This window comes from Carcharhinus amblyrhynchos, chromosome 30 (genome assembly GCF_965287045.1).
Source record: "Carcharhinus amblyrhynchos chromosome 30, sCarAmb.v2.hapA, whole genome shotgun sequence".
In the NCBI taxonomy this organism is placed as follows: Eukaryota; Metazoa; Chordata; class Chondrichthyes; order Carcharhiniformes; family Carcharhinidae; genus Carcharhinus; species Carcharhinus amblyrhynchos.
Genome location: NC_137353.1, coordinates 7,842,863 through 7,861,833, shown reverse-complemented (window position 1 = coordinate 7,861,833; position 18,971 = coordinate 7,842,863). Strand labels below are relative to the sequence as shown.

General features: G+C 39.0%; 1 protein-coding gene across 5 annotated transcripts in view; it reads right to left on the bottom strand.

Annotated features, from left to right (window-relative positions):
- The window catches only part of rerea (arginine-glutamic acid dipeptide (RE) repeats a), a 529,737-nt gene that overhangs the window by 453,441 nt on the left and 57,325 nt on the right, over nucleotides 1–18,971 (bottom strand). Inside the window, exon 1 of one of the 5 annotated variants that reach the window (XM_080215242.1) lies at nucleotides 352–423. The exons of the other annotated variants lie outside the window; for them this stretch is intronic. The gene's annotated coding sequence lies outside the window, so the exon portion shown is untranslated. Of the gene's footprint in view, nucleotides 1–351; nucleotides 424–18,971 lie in introns of those variants that run through there. 5 annotated transcript variants of the gene reach the window in all.

Below are 18,971 nucleotides of genomic sequence, written 5' to 3'. Positions count from 1 at the left end.
TTCAGCTTTCATTTTTTTCATGCCAGCCCTTCCTCTCAGCCTAGTCTGTACAATCTGTTAATCTTCAGAATTCCTGGAGGAGACAGCAACAACTTTACCGCAATTCTAGCAGCTGTTCAGCTGACCCCAGTGGACCTTCTCCGTGGCCTGGGCCTAATCCAACAACCAGGCTAAACAATGTCAGCGCTGCTGTATCCGTTAACAGCCACAGCCCATGGAGAGAAGGCACTTGCTAACAAAGAGGCCTGCTGCTTTGCTTCTCAGTCAAGCTTGGCCAGGACAGAGCTGCCAAGTTAAAAAGAGCACACCGTTGTACATGTACAGCAAAGGAAATCAGAGCTGAATGGTTACCGGAGTCAGTGCAGATTGTGGTTTCTTTCACACACTACGCTCAGCTGTGCTGCAGACACTCCACATGCCTGACGTAGTCTTCTTTATCCAGACACCAGTGAAGGAGAACAAACCTCCAACAACAAGCACCAGGAAAAACCAGGACTGGAATCTAATACACAAAGGAGCTGGATTGTGATTGATGACTGTTCTTAATGGCATGGTCAGCCAGAAAATGCATCAGCAAGCAAGATATTAGAGACAGTATCCCTGGAGTCATCTGCATCTCAGATCCATAGCTATCGCGTGGAATATAAATGCAGAGCTCCAATGAACACATGCAGATCAAAAAAGGGATCGACAGGAAAAAGAACTGTTTGTCAAGTGTCTTTTGACAATTCAAAGCAGCAGGCCAGGAACTGTTTCTGTGCCTTAGACTGTAAAAGAACTCAAAGCAAGCATTTAGATGGCAGTTAATTAAAATATAGGGTCACCAAAATTCATGACTATAAAATGAAAGACAAAAATATTATTCTTATCAGGCTAGCTTATCAACAGTTATGCCTCTCTCGTCCTGAAAGCATGACAGATCAATAAAAATTGAACACCACGTAGCTTTAGCTTGCTGCGCTGAGACACACTGTACATTAGCCTCTCAATAAGAGGCGCCTCATGGGAAAAACACTGCTTGAAAATAAGCTCCATAACCAAGTGTCTTTGTAAGTGTTCCACACCTGTCATAGATGAAATCAATCCCAAATTCCCAAAACCACAGAAGCAGGCATGCCATTTTCAACCGTGAATTAATCAAAGACAATTTTTCTAATCAACTATGGATGTACACGGGGAATAAGAAAACAGCAATGAATACTATTATTCCCAACAACAAAGCGTTCATTAATTCTTGAGGACTATGATTGAAGCTCACTAGAGAGGGTAACATGAAATGCTCCAAAGTAGTTTGCGTTGGGTTTTTAAATAACCTTTCACCAGGTCAGCAAACAGAACCACTTGACTAAATTAGCATTAATATACTTTGTTTCTAACCGCGCTGTTTCCCATTGTTTGAGCCAATATATTTTAAAAGAGGGATTTTAGACGATATTCTTCAGGCAAACACACTGCAACAGCCATATTCAGCTGTGCAGCTGTGTTTTAGTAAATTGGGTGCAACAATAGCAGAGCTATACAAATCAATTGCAACTACATATTAACCCTTTGCTGTAAAGAGAGGTGACAAACTCAATAGTTAATTTTTTTTAAAAATTGATCCTGCGTTCCAAAGAACTGAAGTCAAGTCACTTCTCACTAGCAAGACATAAAATAGCAGCACAACAACTATTGAAGGTGAAGGCCCTTTTACACCAGTGAAGATGATTTTAAAATTTCAATCTTTGAAGTAAATAAGCCTGAATGATACTGCAATGCATTCAGATGGGAAACACAATGTTTTTTTTAAATGTGCAAGATTACTACATTCCAATAAATGCAATAACTCAGTTTCAAACACCTGAATGCATAAGATTTGTTTCAAGTAGGACATTTTTTTCAATTATTTAGTGTTCTACAAACTGAATAGCAAAAATTTAATGCCATGTTCTATTTTTGAGAGGGTGGGAAGAAAAAATACAAATACTTCCTATTTATAGTGTCAATTATAAATACATTATTTAACGGTTATGTCATAAATATACCCATCTGGCTATTTTTATCTGCAGCTAATAAAACTCTGATCCAAGTATAACATTCACTCAGCAAATGAGTTAGGTATTTAACAAAAACAGAAAATGCTGGAAAATCTCAGCATCTGCGGGGAGAGAATAGAGCCCATATTTTGAGTCTAGATGACCCTTCATCAGAACTAATGACTGTTTCAGATTACAGCATCCACAGTATTTTGCTTTTATTTTTGAGTTAGGTATTTATCCATATTATACTGTACTATATATTTATCCATGTGAGTAAAGTGTCTGCAACTGGTTTGGTGGTAGCACTCTTTCTTTGAGTCAGAAAGTCTTGGATTCGCACCTCAATTTGGAGACTTGAGCACAAAATCCAGGCTGGCATCAATGCCTTTATCACATTACAGATTGAATATCCTATGAGTGCCAGTGTCTTCATTTAATTGCATCCTCAAATAACTGTTATGTTCTTTGTGTTCTCGGTGCAGTACTGGGGGAGTGCTGCATTGTCAGAGGTGGATGAAATGTCAAACCGAGACACATCTAACCTCTCAGGTGGATGTAAAAGGTACCATGGCAATATTTGAAGAAGAAAAGCAGCGGAGTTCAACCTATATCACTAAAAAGGATTATCTGGTCACATATTTCACTGTTTTTTTGTCCGCTAAATTTCCCTATGTTTCAAATATGACTACATTTCAAAATTGGCCGTGAAATACTTTGAAAGGTGCTATCTAAATGCAAGTCCTTTCTTTTGCCTTATTACATTGTGTCTCCACAGAGACCAATAACAAACAATGTATTAGAAAGTCATTGCAGGCTTTGCTGAAAGTGCAACACAATTTTCTATTAAAGAGCTTCAGTTTAGTGGCTGTGAGCAAGTTATTTAATATGCATCCTACAATGTCTTGTTAAAAGTGACTACATGTATCTGTGGCTACACTGCAAGCACAAACACTGCTTTCAGTGACAAAGAATCCAGCTCCGGGTTTCACTGCAGCTTCCATTTATCACACAACCCTGTCATGTTGAGCACCATTAACAGATAATGAAAGGAGACAACGGGTGCAGTTACAAGCAAAGTACTCTGCATTCTACAGGCCTAAGCATGTAGCTGGGGAGCTGACAGCCTCAGCTGAATATCCTAGACACTTAACAGTCTCTGTAACTGAAACAATAAAACTTTACTTTTCCTGAATGAAAACACCTTTTGTTTGAACTGTTTTGCAGTAACAGTGGGCATTGTGCTATGGGACAGCCCCAGAGAATGAAAGATAAGCAGGAATAGTAGAGATAGTTTAGTGACTGATTAAATCAGACAGTTATGTTCTATTTTAACTCTCGGTCTATAAAACTCACTGAAGTCTGCTGGAACATTTTTTAAAAAAGAGATTCAAGAGAATCAACAAGCTTTGAAAGAACACAGGAAGGGTGATGGCTCACTCAGTGGACCATTGTAGGTAAATAAAAGAGGAGTGCATGGATGACTGAGCTACACAGCTCAGGAGTCCAGCTAGACATAAACAATGGCCCCCGAAGCCCTCAGATATTCTGTACCTTCACTGGATAAATTCAACAAGGTTATACGGGCAAGTTTCAAAGAAAGCAACTTTTTTTATGATTATGCAAACATGATCAACCACCAACTGTATCTAAACAGCATGAAAGCCAATATGGTCACTCAAGAATCCAGTTAATAAAGATCATTTAAGCAACCATGATTCAAAAACATTTTAACACAAGCAAAGCTTCCTTTTGTCAATTGACACCAGGAAGATTTTGAGTCTTAAATTCAAACATACAATTTCTTTCGAGCACATATACATTCCACAATTAGATTTTTTTTTACAAAATACCTACAGAACACCATTAGTAAGCTGCAAAGTCAGCAATACATCACAAGATTTTTAAAACAATTAAAAGTACTGTTAAAATAACACAATTCTTGATCCACTGTACAGATAACCTGCCAGAACGCAACACTGACTCAGTTACGATGTAGAGACACTGGCGTTGGACTTGGGTGGGCACAGTAAGAAGTCTCACAACACCAAAAGCTCGTGATTCCAAATAAACCTGTTGGATTTTAACGTGGTGTTGTGAGACTTCTTACTGACTCAGTTACGTCACTTCAAGGAAAAAAGGGTTTAAGTTTCAAGGGAACGGAGATGTTTCCAGTCTCGTTGCTTGACCCTCTTTGTTAAAAAAATGAAAACCTGGCTCTTATCTCTTCTCCATTCAAACACAACTTCAAAGAAATTGCAAAACTTAAGATTTAGTAACATTTACACATTAAGTTATTCAATAAAAAGTATAGTTCATGGTTTTGGAATCACTAAATGAATCTTTAAAAGCAATAGAAAGCCAAATGATATGTGTCTGCCAAACGTTTCCTGTAGACTTTCTATCAATTCAAGCTGATATCACCCCCCCCCCTCCCCAAACAAGGCTTAGGGTTTCCAAATATACAAAGCACTACATTTGATAGACAATATGCAATTAAGCCATTATACAAGTCTGACCTTCTGTCCGACTCCGGACAGCAATAGTTATCTGCCATCAGAACTTTAGAAAAACATATGCTTGCCATAAAAAATAAATCCAAATGTAAAAACACTTGCCAACATAGTTCAAATGCAGTGCATCTAAAGAGACACTATGACAAAGTCTTCCTCTCCAAATTTCCTGCACTTCACATTTCCCTGTTCTCATGGAATCAACAGGATGAGTGAAAAGTATAGTTCACAGTTTCGGAATCATTAAATGAACTCTTACCAGCAAGAAAAAGTCAAATGAAGTGTGCCTGCCAAATGCTTCCTTTGGACGTTCCATGAGTTCAAGCTGATTGCTCCCTCCCTCAAGAGGAGGCTGAGGGAAATTTAACTGAGTTGTGTAAAATTGAGGGGCCTAGAGTGGCTAAGAAAGGCCTGTTTCCCTTGGCAAGGAGATTAATAATCAGAAAATGTATATTTCAAGTAATTGGTAAAAGGCTCAGAGGGGAGTTGAAAAGTAACATTTTCACCCAGATTGTGGTGAGGGTCGGGAACACACTGCCTAAAAGGGTGGTAGAGGAAGAAATTCTCACTGCATTTATTTTAGAAAGTGCTTGGATAGGAGAAGAGGTTTCCAAGAATGGATTCAGGAATGAGAAATTTCAGGTATGCAGATAGCGCGGAAAAGCTGTGGTTGTTCTCCTTGGACAGAAGCCTAAGAGGGGATTTGATAGAGACGTTCAAAATCGTGAGATGGCTGGACAAGATAGAGAGAAACTGTTCTCATTTGTAACAGGATTAACAATGAGAAGGCACAGATTTAAAGTGATTTGCAAAAGAAGCAAGTGTGATGTGAAAATCTTTTCACACAGTGAGAGTGGTTCAAGTCTGGAATGCACTGCCTGGATGTTTCGTGGAGGCAGGTTTAACAGAGGCATTCAAGACGGCATTAGATGATTATTTGAATAAAAACAATATGCAGACCCACGAAGAAAAGGCAGGGAAATGGCACTAAGTTATAGTGCTCATTCAGAGAGCCAGATACAATGGGCCAAAAAGCCTCCTCTGCAACGTAATCATTCTAAGATTTTGTTTCTGAAAAGTTCACAAGAGTGAAAAGATGCAGTTATGGCCTATAGTGAGTTGACCTTAAACGTCAGGCCTTCTTGAACTGCTACAATCCTTGCTATGATGAAACTCACTCCCACAAAGGTAGGAAATTCCAGGCACCGTCCTGATGACAATTGAGAAGAAATCCCACATGGCTGCCTTTCATTGTTTACTGGCAGAGGTCACTGGGGATGTTGTTGAACTAGTGTAGATAGTGCACATTACAAAAATTTCCCACTGGTGGTGGAGCAAGTGATTATTAAATCCACTACCTGGAGTTCTAATCAAGCCAAGTCTTACACATACAGAGCGTGTCATTGCAACCACACTCATCCAGGCACATATTGAGCGTTCCACCATTGTCCTGACTTAAACCCTGTATACTAGCATGGCTTGAAGGAGCCAGAAGGTGGGCTACATATCACAGAATACCAGAGTTAACAAGTTAAATTTTTAGTCAGTTATGATACCCTCAACAGACAGATGCTGGTCGTGTTTTAACATCCCATGCAAAACATGGCACCTCCGACAATTGAACATTTCCTCAATACTGGTCTGATGCATCAGTTTATATTGCACACTCAAGTCTCTGGACTACATTCTATCTCAAAGGAAAGAGAGCTCCGACTGAGTTGAGGCTGATAGAGCAGACAGAGTAACCACACAGCTAGCTGATACTAACACATTCATGAAACTTTATATTTTAACCATACAACATCACATTTCACCCAAACTAGAACTGTGGGCAGCACAGATGGACAACCAGGGCTGATTAAATGCAAGGTTCAATTTTGTACAGAATAGGACAGTTAAAAGATGAATGCAATGCTAAGCCATCTCGACTCTATGGACTCAACTAGAACAATAGATCAAATATACTGCACAGGTAGCTTACTATATGTGCAATAATGTTAGACCTGACAGATTATACATCAGGGTAGCTATGCAGCTGCTCACTCTACATTAAAGAAAGTACTTTGCACTTTTATAAAACACACGTACTGTATGTTTTGATGGGAACTTGCTCATTGCAACGGGAGAATTGAATGTTTTAGTTATAAATCTAGAGGAAACAGTGTCTACTACGTGAGACTCAGTTCATCACAACAGTTACACTCGTTTAGCCTTGCATTCCAACATGCAACAAATAAAGTATTGAAAAAACTTGGCTCAAGTATTCTGCCCTTCAGCATCGATGGTCTCTTATGTATTTCTATGAAGAAAGCTCTCCACATTTCAGAGTTAGAAATTATATTCCACAGGCTGAATGTAGATTATTTTATTAAAGAAACAATGCTACAGCACTGCCTAATACCAAACTAAATAAAATGTTAAGCACCTATTTGGAGACATAGAAACGCTGCCCTCAGCCTTGAAGGAGATTAAACAAATGCAGATCACACCCTTTTGGGATTTGTCATGAAGGAACAAATTCTGTTCTGTGTTAAATTTGCTATGTAAAAAAAAGGGCACTGATTTAATCCAAAATCATATTTACAGATTTAAAATAAAATCAATAAGGTATGTTTAATAACAAATTTGCTGATAAAAATATCCAGTTACTTCTATTTCACTGCCTCATTACCTATCAATTAAACACAGCTAAAATTAAACCCTTGCATACTCCCATCTGAGAACACAATCTAAATTCAAGTCTTCACCTAAGAAAACATTGAACAGAAGAATAATGCTGGTGTCAAGTAAAAAGGGTAAAGTAATTACCATTATCAAAATCCACATTCGTGATTCAACTTACAAGTAGAAAAACAGGAGCAACACATATGGATTTTTTTTAAATTAAAAGATTAAAATTACATGCTAGGAAACTGCTTACATAGAAAAATTATTGAAGAAATCTATCTGTACAACTGCAAGAAAACAACCACAATATGTCCTCATTTTTAAGAGAGAAGCTCAAATTAGGCACATTTCATGTGGATAATGATTTTAATCCGAGCACTTTAGAAAAGATACAACTTCTCTGAATGGTTCGATGGATAATGCACCATGTATTAAAAAGTTAAACCATGCAGACCAAGAAAATCAGGTTCAATTCCCTTGTCTGTACAGTTAGTTGGTTTGACACAACACTTGACATATTATTTGCCCTCTTTGGTCCTGACTAAAAGTGACAGTGTTAAGCAACATCCAGACTCCTTGCTGATGATCACTATCCAGTGATCCTGGCTGCAAAGTCCAGATGTAGATCTCAAGTGAGGGCAGCATTGGGCACAGTTGTGATGCTTCTCATAGATGAATAGCCTGTTGGTTTAGTTTAGTTTTGTTTATTTATTAGTCACAGTAAGACTTAGATTAATTCTGCCACAAAGTTACTTGAAATTCCCGTAGTCGCCACACTCCGGCGCCTGTTCGGGTCAATGCATCTAACCAGCACATCTTTCAAACTGTGGGAGGAAACCCACGCAGACACAGGGCAAATATACAAACTCCACATAGTGACTGAAGCTGGGAATCGAACCCAGGTTCCTGGTGCTGTGAGGCAGCAGTACTACCCACTGTGCACTGGTTTACTCATTCTCATGTGAGGTGCAAATAATTGCACAAGATACCGGAGAGCTGATAGCTCATGGAACTGTATCTTTGTCATAAGGAAGGGAATAGAGCAATGAAATTAGAAATAAAAGGCCAATACCATTCATTGTGCAAAAGGTGCAATACTCCTCCAAAGTATAACTGGTTTCCAAAATTGTTTGCTGAAAAATCAAGCATAAAACTCATCTTTAGGAGTCCCTCAATAGGTCAGCTATACATTTGTGAGTAGTTGAGTCACAAAGATCAGACAGGTCAACAGTTCCATCCCCATTCTGTACGGCAATTGTGGACATTAGTCAGGGTGTCAGTATGATTGGTGTAATTTGACTCAAGAGTAAAGGGAAACCCACACTGGGTTTCTTTTATAGTCAGTGACCCCTACTAAAGTGCAATTTTGCTCGCAAGACATCAAGGGGGCTACGCTGTGATCACCCCAGTGATGGGCTAGCCTGCCAAGCTCATAGTCTATGCTAAAAATGTGAATAGCTTCACTAGGGGTGGTATAACAGAATTACTTACAACACAGATGGTGGGCATGGTCCATTAAGTCCATGTCACACTCTGTAGAGTAATCCAGTCAGTTCCATTCCCCTGCTCTATCCTCATAGCCCTGCAAGTTGATTTTCAAGTGGCCATCCAATTTCCTTTTGCAATCATTGATAATTTCTGCTTTCACCAACCGCCCCCCCCCCAACCCCCCGTGACCCTCTAGTCCATCAGACAATAGGAAATGCTTTTCCTTGTCTCCTTTATCTAAACCTGGCATACACCAGGAGAACAACCCCAAAAGCTCCAACCTAACTTGTAGTTAAATTTCCTTATCTGTGGAACCATTCCAGGAAATCTCCTTGGCACTCTTTCAAGGACCTTTGCACTGACCAGAACTGGATGCAATGCTCTAACTCCCTGAAACTCTACTGGAACTTAAACCCAGTAGGGAGCTTCAAGGTAAAAAAGTCAATAAAAGAAAAACCTCATCTCTGCTATGAACTGATCACTTATGGCAGGTTTTTAGTGTTCATTGAACACCTGCACTCTGTGGATCTTAAGAAACATTAATAACTTAATTCAGCTGAAGACTTGGTGTATATGCATACATGGAAACTAGAAGCAGGAGCAGGCCATTCAGTCCTTCGAATCTACTCTGCCATTCATTTTGATCATGACTGACAATCAAATTCAATATCTGATTCCCCTTCTCCCCATATCCCCTGATCTCTGTAGCCCCAAGAGCTATACCCAATTCCTTCTTGAAATCACAGCATTTTGGCCTCAACTACATTCTGTGTAGTGAATTCCACACATTCACCACCCTCTGGGTGAAGAACTTGCCCTCATCTCAGTTTTAAAAGATTTACCCATCCTCAAACTATGACCCCTTAGCTCTGGATTCCCCCATCATTGGGAACATTCTTTCTGAATCTATCCCGTTTAACCCTGGTAGAATTTTATGAATTTCTGTGAGGTCGCTGCTCACTCTTGTAAACTCCAGTGACCAATTTAGCATCTCCTCATATGACAGACCTGCCATCCCAGGAATTAGCCTGGTAAATCTTCACTGTACTCCCTCTACAGCAAACACATCCTTCCTTAGATAAGGAGACCAAAACTGCACACAATACTCCAGGTGTGGCTTCACCAAAACCTTATACAATTGCAGCAAAACATCCCTATCTATATACTCAAATCCTCTCGCTATGAAGGTCAACATACCATTTGCTTTCTTTACTGCCTGCTACACCTGTACACTTACTTTCAGCAACTGATGCATCAGGCCATCAAGGTCTTGTTGAGTATCCACCTCTCTCAATTTACACCCATTCAAGTAATAATCTGTCTTTCTATTATTACAGCCAAGGTGGAAAACTTCACATTTATCCACATTATACTGCATCTGCCATGCACATACCCACATGCTCAGTCTGTCCAAATCACACTGAAGCATCTCTGCATCCTCCTCACAGCTCACCCTCCCACCCAACTTTGTATCACCTGCAAATTTGAGGATAATACTTTCAGTTCAGTTTCACCAATGCCTCTACTTTCTCAGAAGACTGAAGGAAATTTGGTATGTCAGCTATAACTCTCACCAACTTTTATAGATGCACCATAGAAAGCATTCTTTCTAGTTATATCACAGCTTGGTATAGCTCCTGCTTTGCCCAAGACCACAAGAAACTTCAAAAGGTTGTGAATGTAGCCCAATCCATCACGCAAACCAGTGTCACATCCATTGATTCTGTCTACACTTCCTGCTGCCTCAGCAACCAGCATAATTCGAGGACCTCACGCACCCTGGATATTCTCTCTTCCACTTTTTCCTGTCTGGAAAAAGATACGAAAGTCTGAGGTCAAGTACCAACCAACTCAAGAATAGCTTCTTCCCTGCTGCCATCAGACTTTTGAATGCACCTACCTTGCATTAAGTTGATTTTTCTCGACACTCTAGCTATGACCATAACAGCACATTCTGCACACTCTTGTTTTCTTCTCTATGAACGGCATGCTTTGTCTGTACAGCATGCAAGAAACTATATTTTTCACTGTATGCTAATACATGTGACAGTAATAAATCAAATCAGTTCCCTCTTCCAAATCATTAACATATAATGTGAACAGTTAGGGCCCTAGCTCAGATCCCTGCAGAACCCTACTAATCACTGACTGGCAACCAGAAAAAGATCCATTTATGCCAGCTCTTTGCTTCCTATCTGCTGACCAGCTTGCTATCTATCTCAAAACAATACCTGCAATCCCATGTGCTTTAACCTCACAGAATAGTCTGTTACGTGAGACCTTGTTATAAGTGACCTCGTATAAACCTTTTAGAATTAAAGTGAGGAGAAATTTCTTCACCCAGAGGGTGGTGAATGTGTGGGATTCACTACCACAAAATGTAGTTGAGGCCAAAACATTGTCTGATTTCAACAATATGCATGTATTCACTACACTGTTCGGGTTTTTAAAACGCTGATTCAAATGTGTACTTAAGTCCTTTTTAATGAACGAACTTTTTTGAAGTAACATAAATGGAATAATGCAAATCAAACACTAATGTACTTAAAACCATTTTCAAGATGGAATGTTACAAGAAAGGCCAAATTAGAACGTGTGTGAATATTTAACATGAGCTTTTGCTTTGGGGAGTTTCAGATACATTAAAAATACTCCAGCTGTCTCTAATTTTCTTAGTTTTCAGCTGAATAATTTGAATACTGCTATCAGGATGATAAACACAAAATAAATAGTTATTAAATCTGAGAAGTTGACAGTGAGTTCATCTGTAATATGGTGTAATTTTAAACCACACTGTAGTTAGGTTCGCAGGGACAGCACTCCTCTTTTCGCTTTAACTAATTACAAGCATGATCAGCAGGAGCTTATTGTAAATAACTGTCCTAAAGAGGTGAAATAGAACAAGAAATACAAGTATAAAAATGAGTAATTTATTGTTTCTCTCAAGAAGACTCTTCACACATCTCAATTTTAACTGTGAGAGCAAATAAATCTTATTAAGGAACAGCAGGGGATATAAAAACCCTCAGAGATCATGGTCTCAGAACTATTTATTGTACATTTAAAAACGATTAGAGTATAGAGGGAAAAAAAAACTCCATTCCCCATCAGAAATGCTTTAAGCCGAAGTGGAAACACACTGATGTGTGTCTAGAAAGCATACAAGATTTTGCTCTGTGCCTTTACACCTAAAGTAAAAGTTTATTTATTAGTCACAAGTAAGGCTTACATCAACACTGCAATGAAGTTACTGTGAAATTCCCTCTATTGTTACTTATGAACTTTGACAATATATTGATCATATGAAATATATAGTATGCCTGTCTAGGGTGTGTTTGGTCCTGTCACACCACAAGGGTTGCTTTCTGTTTTGTGATTCAAGTCCACCTTCATAAAGAAGCAGCAATCACAGAGAGAGGATCTCAACAGCAAAAGAAGCTAGATTTAAAAACTAATTAGAAAATGTGAATCAAGATCGGGAAGTGGGGGGCAGCATATGCAGCCCACTGATAAAAGAGTGAAGCTACTGGTCAGTGCATTTGTTTTCTCAGTAAACACAGTACAATGAGGGTTCTAACATGGTTAGCACACAAAAAAGTTACGTACTTCCACAATGTCAACAAACTTACCTGCAGAATTGTGTTTTGTGCTTGCCCGGAGGCCTACATCCCGAAAAGCATGGAGCCACAATGCAGCTGAATCATGTCAGAAGCCACCTTTGGTGAGCTTTCTTGGCCCATGTTCATGTTTTTAATAGTAGTCTGTCACATGTGCTCAGTTACTGACCCACAAATGCACTACTGTGGTGCATTCTATTTTGGGGTATTTCAAGTTCTTATTTTCAGCTTTCAGGCATGTTTTTGTTGCCTTTCTTTTTCTCTGCAGACATGGTAGCAAGTAGTCATCCAAATGCCTAATCAGGCATGTGTCACCTTTGACACCAAGGTTCTAAACCTATTTCATTGATGGCCAATTTCCTGTTTTATCATTTCTGGGAAGATTCTCAAGGTGCATCACATTTTTTTAAGACCTGTTTTTCTACATCTTTTATGTTAAATATTCTTTAGATTCGTAAAAAGTCAAGGACTTTGAATTCAAACGCTTCCAATTGAGACAAGCACCACCGCCCCCCCCTCTGATTTCCATAGCCTCCACCCACACACTGTTTCAGAGAACACAGACTCACTCACCATGAGTAATGATAAAGGAGATCTGTCAGGATAAAAGAAAAGGATTGATCAAAATAACCAGTTAACTCATTAAACAGAGATTTTGTTCTTTTGATTTATTGGTTTAGCATCAGGTGAATACTTGTAAAGGAGCACAATACTGTTGTGATTCCTGTCAAGATAGTTTCGAAAAAATATAAGCTAGTATTTCAGAATCAGGGATTTTCCACATTATTATTTCAATAAAGTACCTTCACAGAATTAAAAAGTTATAGTACATAGATGGAGTAGTGAGTTCATTTTTTTTAATAAGCTCATTTATGTACTATGTCACTGGTACAAGGGATTTTGCACATACGCTTTTTTCACAGATTAGTTACAGCATCTTCAAAATGTCTTTTCCCTTTCAAAAAAATAGTTTTCTACTACCCACAGTATCAAAAAGCAACTTTTTTTCAGTGCCCAGATAACCAACAATCTGTCCTGGTTCCCCATGCCGACACTATAGTTAAGAATGCTCACCAATGCTTCGGCTTTCTCAGAAGACCAAGGAAACTTTTCATGGCAGCTACCGCTCTCACCAAAATTTACAGATACAACCAGAAAGAATGCTTTCTATGGTGTATCACAGCTGACATGGCTCTTGCTCTGCCCAAGACTACAAGAAACTACAAAAGGTCATGAATGTAGTCCAATCTATCACACAAACCAGCCTCCCATCCATTGATTCTGTCTACATTTTCTGCTGCCTCGGAAAAGCAGCCAGCATAATTAAGAACCTCACGCACTCTGGACATTCTCACTTCCACATTCTTCTTTTGTGAAGGAGATACAAAAGTCCGAGATCACATACCAACCGACTCAAGAACAGCTTCTTCCCTGCTGCCATCAGACTTTTGAATGGACCTACCTTGCATTAAGTTGATCTTTCTCTACACTGTAGCTATGACTGTAACACTGCATTCTGCACACTTTTGTTTCTTTCTCTATGAATGGTATGCTTTGTATCGCAGCAAAAAATAATACTTTTCACTGTATGATAATATGTGACAATAATAAATCAAATACTGTGAACAGGTCAGTTGTGTAATATTCAAATGGAGAACAAAACTGCAACCCTGAGGTACATCCAAAGATGTGGTTATCAAAAAAAAATCAGGTGCTAGTATTTAACAAAATTCTTTTAATTTATTAATAATGTGCAAGTTATAGTATCCTGAAGATTTCTCGCTTCCAATTTAAAAACATAACTTGATGGAACTACTCATAACCATCTGCAAGAAATGAATGGATAAGTCACATTCTCCAAAGTATTCCATATTAGCTGGTTTTCAGTAACACTTCATATCATTCCTTGAAGTTAGAAAATTAACCAATCTTGATCAGTACATTTTCATATCAATCCTTAATAAGCCTAATTTTGTTTTTGTAAAATTAGTTTAAAAGACTCTAGAAAATAAATGAAAGTAAAAGAAAACCGAAAGCCAAAAAGCAAATACCAGCATTAAATGGTAGAAATACCTAGTCATTCAGCACCAGCAAGGGAAGGCAAAAGTACCATTTCATAGAATCATAGAAAACCTACAGTGCAGAAGGAGGCCATTCGGCCCATCAAATCTACACAGACAAAATCCCACCCAGGCCCCAAACCCACAACCTCATGTATTTTACCCTGCTAATCCCAGGACACTAAGGGGTAATTTAGCATGGCCAATCAACCTAACCTGCACATCTTTGGACTATGGGAAGAAACCGGAGCACCCGGAGGAAATCCACACAGACACAAGGAGAACGTGCAAACTCCACATAAACAGTGACTCAAGCTAGGAATCCAACTCAGGTCCCTGGAACTATGAGGCAGCAGTGCTACCGTGCCATCCCTAAAGTTTATTTATTAGTCACAAAGAGGCTTACATTAACACTGCAATGAAGTTACTATAAAATTCCCCTAGTCGCCACAGTCCAGCACCTATTCGGATCAATGCACCTTCTTCAGAGTGTGGGAGGAAACCAGAACAAACCCATGCAGACATGGGGAGAACATGCCAACTCCACACAATGACTCGAGCCAGGAATCGAACCCAGGTCCCTGATGCTGTGAAGCAGCAGTGCTAACCACTGTGCTACCAACTATCTTCTCAAACATCAATGCATCCTTCAACTTCTAGAGCTAGTTATACTTCAGGCCAATACTTATTGAGTGTAACGGGGAGCCAACAAATCTTGTTCATACTGGAAGTTCCCAAATTACTCTCGGTCTAGAGTCCTTCAAATGCTGGTTTAATTTTACGTTACGTGAGTCGAAGGCATTATGGGTTCTCAACCTACAATCCCACAGCACTTATTATGATGTAGTATGAAGGGAGTTAGCTGATCTGACCCAGCTGAGCTAATCAACTTTTTTTTATTGATTATACAACAGTAACTTTGCATCTGATGCAAAACTGACAGTGTAGCTGGTCCAATCCTTGTTCTGCAACAAATTAGTTGATACTGACACGACAAAAAGAGGGGTAATATGGCACAAAGATAAATTGAATGTGTTAAAATTTGCATTCAGAAAAAGTTTAATATGCTGACATACCTACTGTGCATTTACAATATTTTGCCTATTGAAAATAAATCAATATAATTTTTGAAAAGACTCCCAAAGTTTACTCAAAGTTCCTTTTCAATTATAATGCTGGGCCTCCTGGAATGATGCATTCCGATTCTTGGATTCTTCACAGATGCCAATGTCTTAAAAGTGCTGTTAATGTCACAACTCACTTCTTTTTCCAAGATTTCTACTTTCCAGCACATCCCCTTCTTTGTGATTCTGTTTCTGACCCACAAGAATGGCCAAACTCTTAATAAGCGACAACCAACACTTTCCACTTCTCTTGAGCCTTCCTTGTGATAACCCTGTTTTAATTAGAAGGCGCCTGCAAAATGTTTTCCACATGCATAACTCTCCTTACATAGCAATAGGAGACTGCTGTCTCCTTGGGAAGTAACAGTTTTATAGTTGATGTTTTAATCTGAATGCAAAGGCAAGTTATTAATGTCAGTTTCTGTTTCTCATCCTTTTTAAAACTGAACTGCTCTAAAACTTTAACGATGTTCATAACATATTGTACTCAATAATTTGGTCCACATATAAAAAGTAATAATGACACTTCTATTGAGATGTCCCCTATTCAGGTTTATGGCTTTTGGTTTGTTCATTTACTGTAGAGCTGAACATTACATGTTTTTGTCAATGAACACAATTTTTTTCATATTTTTTCAATTTCTTCTTCCTCGCGACATTTAGCAATATAGCACTTTTCATCTGTAACGGTGACACAATCTAAGTTTATTTATTAGTGTCACAAGTAGGCTTACATTAACACTGCAATGAAGTAACTGTGAAAATTCCCTAGTCGCCACAGTCCGGCGCCCGTTTGGGTACACTGGGGGAGAATTTAGCATGGTCAATGCACCTTACCAGCACGTCTTTCAGATCTGGGAGGAAACTGGAGCACCCAGAGGAAATCCACGCAGACACGTGGAGAACGTGCACAGTCCACTCCTAAGTCAGGAATTGAACCCGGGTCCCTGGTGCTGTGAGGCAGCAGTGCTAACCATTGTGCCACCTTTAAGTCTGGGAATATATGACACCCATCAATGCTAATTTAATTCTGTCACTGCGTTTTGCTGCAATCACAATGCGTGCAGGTTTTAAACCATACCCAATTGAACTGCAAAAAACCACAACAGGTCCATTCTAGTTTTTGTTTTTCTAGACTTGGGACATGTCTGGAAAAATAATTTGAAGTGCATAAACCCTGGGATAAAATACAAATGTCAACAGGCTTTTCACTAATGATTGTAATGGTGGGAGGAATTAGTGATAAATTAACAGTACAAAAGAAACAACCTGTACAGTAAATAAAATTACTGCCGACTCCTACTTTCCTCTCCCAAATCCTTTGTGAAAGCACTGAGCTTCATGAATGATCAATACATAGTTCTTTGTCTTGCCAATGGGGGAAAACTCATGGCAGTGTTGCATTCTGACTCAAACGTCTTACCAAAACAAAACACTGGACACCCATCTCATGACTTGATTGAGAACTGATGATACGCAATCAGCAGCCAGGATAAGCAAGGTAGCCATGGGAATTAAACCTGTGGACATCTGGTTAGACGGCAGATACAGTGCAATGTCAGTTACCAGGCAACTCTTGATAAACACTCATCTCAAAATGTAAAATGAAATATTACAGCTGATGTACTAGGTTAAACATTTACTTTACAACCAATACATCACTGGCTTCTGAAGTTCTCTTCCTATACCTCTCTATCCTGCAATCTCTTTTCCTATTTTTAAAATCTTGCCCCCCACCCCGCCCCCAACACTTAACTCTTAAACGTAGTTGCTCTGTCCTTTTCTTCCCTTGTAAAACATATCATTTTACTCAAGTGGTTTGTGTTATACCAGTGTATCTTTGATCAGGGATATACAATATCACAATCTAAAGTCAATCCAATTTCACTGATACACCCATTCAGTTTGAGTCAAAAAGAACACTGTTGGCGATCTTCCTTAGGTAACAGGAGCTACAAAAACATACATTTTAATAAGCTTAAACATGTTTCTACAGCCACATCAAGACACAAAACAATGTTCAATCTTTTGCACCTCTTTAGAATAATTTTTTAATTTAAAGATGAAATAATCCATTAAATTTCTCGCAATTTTCTATGAATCAATTGATTGAGAAATTTAAAGCAGTCTCTGAACAGAATTTTATTTATCTGCAGAATTCCTTTAATTCTGTCAAACTTGTAACAGCTTATGGCAAAAAAACTGCACGACTGAAAAGGACTTGAGTTTCGCTGCCCTCTAGTGTCACCAAATATTTACTTCACTGTGAAGTAAAGGCACTCAAACAGCAAAAACCCCTTAATCGTAAGCAAAGACATTTCCTACTTTTAAGATAATAGCAGGCATCCAGTTATATATTTAGTCTAAAAGCCCAGCGGCAAATTCAATAAAAATGTCCTCAAAGCACATCATCCAACAATGATAGGAACTTCAAAGGCTTTCAGTCCTCCCAGCAAGACACAAATGAAGAACTCATCCCCAGGCTGCCGCCAGTAAATCTTAGTCATGCATAATCTTGCTTATCCAGTCACTGCTTCATATACTTACGTAGTCATTATGTAGTCTAAACAAATTTTAACAGGGATTTTGCCACTATGGAATAACTCGCCATGAAACACAAAGCTACAGCATGTCCACCCTGAAGATTGATTGGTGCAAGAAGTGGCGTTGCATTAAAACTAGTACTACTGTATACAAGAGATCTCAACATATGTGGAGATTTGCAGAAGAAAACATTGTTTTTGATTACTGACGGCAAGAAGATTCAAGGTTACTACAGCTTTGTTAATCATTTCTGCATGAAGTCTTTTTTTGGGGGTTGGGGAGCACAATTTAACAAGAAGCCTAAAGCGGTTCCAACAAATACACCCTAAAAAGAAAGACAGAGACAGTGCATGAAGTGGAAATTTAATTGAAGTGGAAATTTAAATCCTGCGTAAAACCTGGTAACATTAAATCTTCCTCTGTTGAACGATTGTGGTCTAGCAATGCAAACACTTTAAGGATTAATGGGATTGTGATGCAGATTTTTTGAACGAGTGGTTTTATTACACCCTCCATTTCCTCAAGAGTAACAACAAAAAACCTTAAACTCAGAGCAGAGATCTAAACTATGGTTTAGCAGCAGCATTTCATTGTATTTTACATGGCATGTTCCCTCAGGGAAGTCAAGCAGAACTAGTGCAGGGTTTTTTATTGTTAATGCTTGGGGTATGGGATGATACTTAGGCTGCACATACTGATCATCCCCAATTGCCTGAAGTTGATTATCTGTAGTTGATGAGAATGACTAACCTTCTTGTGCCACTATGGTGGCACTGTGGTTACCAGTGCTGCCTCACAATGCCAAGGACCCGGGTTCGATTCCCGGCTTGGGTGACTATGCGGAGTCTGTACATTCTCACTGTGTTTGAGTGAGTTTCCGCTGGGTGCTCAGTCAAAGACATGCTGGCTAGGTGCACTGGCTGTGCTAAATTCTCCCTCAGTG